Source organism: Vanessa tameamea, chromosome 21, assembly GCF_037043105.1.
Source record: "Vanessa tameamea isolate UH-Manoa-2023 chromosome 21, ilVanTame1 primary haplotype, whole genome shotgun sequence".
NCBI lineage: Eukaryota > Metazoa > Arthropoda > Insecta > Lepidoptera > Nymphalidae > Vanessa > Vanessa tameamea.
Window position 1 is genome coordinate 8,774,690 of NC_087329.1, and position 7,901 is coordinate 8,782,590.

Here is a 7,901-nt window from a genome sequence, read left to right on the forward strand (position 1 = left end):
AATCCATATCGAATAAGGGGTTATTAAACTTTTTAGCGATGACGTCACAACATAATTTATAACTACTTTCTTCAACGAGATATTGGATTTTAATTCTTTAAACGATTAATCAATGAGACAAATTTAAATAATTAGTGGTCACCATCTCTACTAGTAAATACGAATGTAACTCCGATTTATATTAGATGAGCTACTTTTTTTATTGTACTCCTCGAGGAGGTAAAATGAAGGAGGTTTGCGTGCTATAAAATCTTATAAATTTCTCGTGAGCAAAGACGTCTGTCGGTTTTTCTCTACGGTTTTCACCTATGGACGGATTCACTCACGAGGAAGGTTTAAGTTTAAGGAAATATGATGATGTCGGAGGAACTTAATACTTGGTGGCAGGTGCAAACCTATCTGAGAAGAGTAAGTTAGCATCATATTAGATTCTACCACCAAATAGCAATTCTTAATATATTTGTATTCCGATTTGAAGGATAAGTGAACCAGTGTAACTACAGATACTAGGGACGTAACATCTTAGTTTCAAAGGTTCGTTGCGAATTGGCGATGTAAGAAATGGTTATTGGTTGATATTTCTTACAAAGCCAATTTTTGTGAGCAGTTACCCACAACCAGGTGGCTAATTCGTCCGTCCGCCTACCTATATCATAAATTAAAAAAGTAAATTTGAAAATCATGCTGATCTGAGACTTACTGATGTGGGCCGAGTATGTTATATGTTACATGTATGTCTTACGATATACAGGTTTTATGTACACCCCTGTTCGACTCGTACGAAGCTGGGACGACTAACTAGTAAATTATATATACAGACTGATATAAACATTTTCTTATACAAATATTGCAACGCAATAAAATAATTACGGTAGATAATTTTTAACTATAATAAAATATGCCCCGGGTGAGGATCGAACTCACGACCTTAAGATTATGAGACTTACGCGCTGCCTACTGCGCTACCGAGGCGATGTTTATCCACAACAAAATACTGTACCAAGTTTTAATACACATTCTAGATAATTTTTAAAATAATATATTTGATAAATATAATAGGCTATATTATAGGTTTGATAAATATAATTCAAATAACCAGTGTTCTTATTGGTTTTTGATTTTATTATTTGATACTAGTTATCGCCGGCGGCTACACTCTCTTTTAAGAGGTTGCTCGTCAGGTGTTCAGCTTCATACCAAACTCGTTTCAGTGGTTTATTCATGAAATAGTAACAGACAGACAGTTTATTAATAAAGAGAATATTATGATATAAATATAATTTCTACCAGTGTTTTTTTTTTTAATTGGATAATTATTTCCAATGATGCATACAAACAAACAAACTTTACCTCTTTGTAATATTAGTGTATATGATAAAACGATGCATGTCAGCTTCTCGGTAATATGGGTTCCAAAAGTGAGGATTAAGATAAAAAAAATATTAATCAAACAAAATGTTAAAAAATAGTCCACTTTGTATGATATTTTTAAGGGCCATTTCGAATATCGTATTGATGAAATGAACAAAGAGCTCCTTGATCAAGTATTCATGTCTGAGGGATTAAAAAAAAATTAACATCAAAGACAAACAGCCGTCCGGAGTTGATTCTGAACGAGCCGTCAATAATTAATCATTCATTCCGTCTTAAAATTAGCCGCCATTTGAGGGTTAAACAGAGTTGTGTAAAGAAAAAAAAAAATCCCCAATCCCTGAGGGAAATTTTATATAGAGTTGGTATCGGTTGTTTATGTCGAATTAAAAATTATGGAAGAGCTATTAAAACGCACTTGCAAAAAAATAGACATTACACTATAATACGCTACAAAAAAATATTATTATTATCAAAAATATATTTTGTAAGGTATTAAAAAAATTAAAGCTCATGTCAAAAAAAATTATAAATAAGGCATAATACTCAATTCAAGATTATATTAATAATAAAAAGTCTCGCAGAATATATATACATATATTTAATTGTACCTTATTTTGTAAAAAAAGGAAAAAAATGGTGGAAAAGAGGAACATCTAAGTTTCTAGTCGGTTTAATAAGTTTCTAGTCTAGTTCTTCACGGTAAAATGTATCTTCCGAACCAGTAGATATACATACATTTAATTCTAGTCCGTAATATGACGATTCAAAAATGTTTTTATGAGCGTACTTGAATAAAGAATTTGATTTTATGTCTTTGATATTAAATATCAGTATTCTATTTACAATCAAACAAAATAAAAATAAAAAAAAAAAATTCAAACTATTACCGATTTAAAGAATTTTTATTAAACTGTAATGTCATATATAACTCTAAAACCTATATTTGCAGAAGTTACGTGAATTAAATATAGACGTCCATGGAAGTATATTATATACATATATATATAGTCCATACCTGATAATATATACCTATATTAATAACATACATATATGTATTTTTAAATATTACATATGCTTCTAAAATTTCGATAATCGTGTTAAAGGAAATTTCGGAAGCATTTGTAACTTAACTAAAGCTGAAAAGTTAAATAATATATTTAGACAAATATAACAACGTAATATATTTTAATCCCATATGATAACTATTAAAAATTTGATGGCCAACGATGTTTCTTGCAATCCTCGTTCAATCGGACATCGATCAACGAATAATATTTTTTTTCAAATGATTCTTGGTAGCTATACAGAAATTATTATTATTGATATTTATTCCACAGCCCAATTATTGTAGTCATCTGAATGAGTGAGCCAGTGTCGTCATCGTTGTCCTCCTGCCCTTATCCCAATTTACTTGGGGTCGGCGCAGCATGTCTTCTTCCTCCATACTTCCCTATCTGACGTCATCTCACAAGTAACATTATTTCCAGCCATATCATCTTTCTCATAATCCATCCATATTTTCATTAGTCGTCCTCTTCCTCTATATCCATCTACGTTAATGCTCAAGACCTTCCTCACAATGTGTTCCTCATAACATGCCCAGACCATGATAGCCGCCTTCCCCATAACGTCTCGGCTATCGGTGCTACTTTCAAACTTCGTCTTATGTACTCATTATTTACTCTATCCATTCGCCTAACACCACACATTCCTCTCAACATTCTCATCTCCAATACAGTTGTCTTTCATTAATCCCTTTTTTGGCCTAACACTCTGATCCATATAGGACAGCAGTGTAATGAGTGTGCCAGTGTAAAAAGTATAATTGTAAAGTGCGTGTACGATTATTTTGTGGCCAGATATGGCAATCACATATAAAAACTACAACATTCTTTTCTATCGAAACATAATAAAAAAATATATATTGGCCCATCCAGTAATTCTAAGCATCTGTACCCATGACCCTTGAAGATGAATTAATGAAAAATGAAATTGACTTGGCAAATTTAATTTTTACATTCGTCGGGACAATCTATTCCAGTGATTAACGCATTGGCATGACGGAACGAATTCATTTATCGATCGACCTCTTTAACTCGTAATGAGATCTTGTGACTTTTATTTAGTTTTTAAGATGTCCGCTCCATTTTCGATCGTCTTCAAGATTTGAAATGTTTTATTAAGTAAAATATTTTTTGGTAAATACTTTTGTTTTCGTGTGTATTAATGGTTCTTCTCTCCTCTTACGACTTGAACTTCCACTACGCTGCTCCATTGAGTTGGGTGATAGAATTTAATCTGACACATGAAGGATTGATACGATATCTTCACAATCACAAGATGAATTTACAAACATATTGAAGAACATGAAATTAACTGGTGCTTGCTCGATAATGCAAGCGTAGGTTAATATTCGTATTTTCTAAAATATATTTATGTATTCTAGATTATAAATATATAGGAAGTACAATGCCAAAATAACTTTTTACTGACCTGCCTCCACATCCCACATTTAATGCATTTGGTGCATGCATGAGTTAAATTAAGCTACTAGCAAAAATCCCGAGGAGAATTGATATAAGACTATAGGCTGTACAAAAATTCCAAGATCTTCCCTTTTCTTGCACTTGATCAAGTCCGCCAACTCCAAAGAATTGGTATAATGGCAAACAAATGAAAATTATGAATGATAAATCTGACTGTACCATATTTTGAAGAACTTCAAATTGAAATGGCATTCTATTACAATGAAGGTGCTTAAAATTTACATATTTATGTACAAAAAATTATATGTTTATATGACCTCTGTTTTACCTATAATTTAATTAACTTAATCACTATAGTATACTTAACTTAATACAATATATATAATAAAAAAGATAGAAATTAAATATAGTATATTTCGTTTCTTTTTTATTAACCAATATTACGAATCCAATTCAATTTGAAAAAATCTTTTTGCGCTTAGAAACTTTTATTTGGTAAGGTTACATTTATTGGAATGAACCACGGAACGAATATAGTATGTTTAAGATACATCTTAGTTAAACTTTTATTGTGTTACAGTAATATTTTCCTTGAATCGAATTGTTCATATGATTAGGCCTGACAGTTCCTAACGAAACACGAGAAATCTCAAGAGAATTGCCACTTATCATCAATGAACAGGAATTATTTAATTACTTAAACTTGATTATTTTTTTTAATTGAATTATTTAAACCAAAATCCAACAATCCCCGAAAAATAAAAATAAAATCGCGAGTACTTAAAAGTTTTCAGCCTCAGGCCAAAATATTCCGAATCAATCTGTTGATTAGTTACATTTTTTTTCGGGGCGACGTTAAAAACAGTTTAATCGCCCCTCGCCAATCCCACAAGACGGGTGGGGGGTTATACTCGAAATTAATGACAGTTTTAAAAAACGGACCCCTGAGGGAAGATGCGTTGCTAATGCACCAGTCGGAGTAGATCTGGCTCAAAAATATTTCATTATATCAAACTTTTATTTTTTTTAATTTCCTGTCCATCCATCTGTCTGTACAATAAGTGTCTTGGAAAACCTTTTAATGCGGCTGAACGCTATATTTTACGGTATTTAGCTTAGAATTGTTGAAAAAATATTTGTTAATTTTTTTTCGAATTTTTCTCAACAAACTGATACTTGTATTGATAAATAGCAAGCGAAGCCGGGGGATATTGTGAATATAAGTTTAAATGTAAATTCCTATTACCCTGGTAGAAATTAGCCAAGTTCAAATCAAGATACGACAGGTATGTCCCAAAGCGAAGTATTTTTAGACTATTTATATATTTTTTTTTGTTTATACGCTAATTCCGAGATGGATTTTAGGGGACGATTTTTACACTTGTAGATATATTTTTCATTATTCGCGTTTTATTTACGAAATTCCCATATGATTTTGCGTTTTAATCATAAAATTTCAAATGAATACGAACGAGTTTATTTTTGTCTAGTACGCATAAAAAATAATATTGTAATGTTGTCAACACTTACGTTAATTTTTTTTTTTTTTGCTATTTTAACTCTGTATGAAAACTACTTGGTGCGATTAAAAACATACATATATTATTAAATAATAATTACAGTCATATTACTTATAATATAATTAAAATATCAATTTATTAATTCTGTTTATCACAATCGACGCTTGTGCGTTCCACCGTGCGCCATCGAGTATGAGTTTTGATGTCACCGAAACCATCCGATATGTTATACAATTTCATAATATGTATAAAAATACTAGCTGTCCGTATTAACTTCGCCAGTGTTCAATAAGAATTTCAGCGAAATAATCTGTGCCCAGAGGGCACATACAAAAGCCAAAAAAAAAATTTACTTGCCTCCATCGCAACGCCATCTATCGGATGCAATGTATCACACCAGGACCCACTAAAAAACTTGTATGTATACAAAAAAAACATAAGAAATCGGTCTAACCAGAGGTATATTAAAGTATTTCTTAAAATATCCACCAAAAATATTTTACAAATATCTTAAATGAACTTATGATTAAGAATCGATTAACAAAATTTGTGTTTTTGATATCACTTACGATATAATAAACACTAAACAAGGAGTTCTAAAGTCATTTCTTCTGCTCCGCATATATTTGGGGGGCGCAGCGTGTCTTTTCTTTCCATTCTCCTCTTTTATTCGTCTTCTGAGCGTTCACATTCATCTCTTATATCGCTCCTCACACATTTCAACCATGATTTCTTAGGTCTTCTAATTTAACAATCATTAAAAAATACCACGGAATTAACCTCCTCCTTTTTTTGAAGTCGGTTAAAAATATATATATTTTTTAAAACATCTGGATATTGGGATTATGGAAATTTCAAAACTTAAACAACATTAATCCTTATTGTGGTAATTTAAATTTCATAGCCTGTCTTAAATTAAAAAAAATACTATTATTTTTTTATTTAGTAATTCGTTTGTTTTCTGATGTTACTGTACCAAAAACAATATTAGGTTGAAAACCAAAACAGATACCTAACTAAGGTTTCTCATTGTATTGAAACGTAACAAATTTTTTTAAACTCAAACGTATAATTGTCAATATTTGAAACAATATTATTATTATTTTTTTTTTACTTTTAATATTCAACAACACAATATCAATTGTACTCGTGTCCTAAATATATACTCTATATATTGAGTGATTTTCGTTTATTTTTCCCCGAGGAACCAGGATTAGTATTTTCACCATCACCAAGATTGATTCCAGACATTTCCATAAGAGTGGAAACGCCAAAGGTGATGGGCTCTTTTTAATATGTGACTAAGAGAACTAAAGCGGAAAACGAAGAGTTTTCCTGAACTCCTTTCACAAGGAAGACTCACCACTACCAATGCCTTTTAACCAATGTAAGACTCCATCAACTTGACACACAGACATCTGTACAAAGAACAAAGATGCTGCTAGCTAGAGAATTATTTTTGCGCAAATCATTAACGGTTAGTCTAAAAATTACCTAAGATTTTTAGAGGGTATCCCATGCAACCAGTTACCCGACTCCTTAGTTGATGAAACAAGATTGAGCATGCTTTATTTATTTGTCAATCTTCCAACAAACTGTGTGTTATAACGACCCGAGTTTTCGTCAATATTATAGCTATGTTTCTCTTGTGATTTGAATTATACTGGGTCACTCAGGAACACCAATTATAATTACTTAACTATATTATACAGAAATCAGTGTCTTAATCAATTCGTTCAGTTTATTTTATTATAATAATCATTGAATATGTAATTAAAAAACTTTCGACGACCTCCGTGGTCGAGTAGTGTGTACAAAGGTTATCCCATGATAACCTTTGTACGCCACTCCGAGGTCCCGGGTTCGATTCCCGGCCGAGTCGATGTAGAAAAAGTTCATTAGTTTTCTATGTTGTCTTGGGTCTGGGTGTCTGTGGTACCGTAGTTACTTCTGATTTCCATAACACAAGTGCATTAGCTACTTACATTGGGATCAGAGTAATGTATATGATGTTGTCCAATATTTATATTTATTCGTATATTTTTAGCCCTATTATTTTGTAGCAACGTGATTTTTATAGCAGCCATTTTAATGAAATTAAGCAAAGATTTAGGCCCACGCCTCGTTATCGTTAATCCTAAAGCGAACTGGCTAAATCGACCATGAAGGAGACTATAAAAATTAACAAAAAAACAATAGAATTAACATAGAAAACATCTGTGATGAAAATGGCTGAAGGGCCCGCCCCTACCATGGGCGCGAAACTCGAATTACAGGTTACAATGTGTAAACTTAAAATTGTAACTTCAACTCACACTTTCATAAATATAAAGACATTGGCTAACAGAATCGTTATGTTGTGTGGCTTACTATGAAATCGAAACGGATAATTGATTACGGCTACCAAGACAAGCTTAAATAATATTTTGTTTATCACCTTTAACCCTTAATCGGACAGAACTAAAAATTTGTTTCTCTTCGCTTACGTCAATCTTGGGTCATGTTGGATATCAGTGTATAT

General features: G+C 31.7%; 1 non-coding gene across 1 annotated transcript; it reads right to left on the reverse strand.

Moving 5' to 3' along the window:
• Positions 1 to 899: 899 nt before the first annotated feature.
• Trnam-cau (transfer RNA methionine (anticodon CAU)) lies at positions 900 to 972 on the reverse strand. The gene has a single exon. It is a non-coding gene; the product is annotated as a tRNA-Met (tRNA).
• Positions 973 to 7,901: the final 6,929 nt, after the last annotated feature.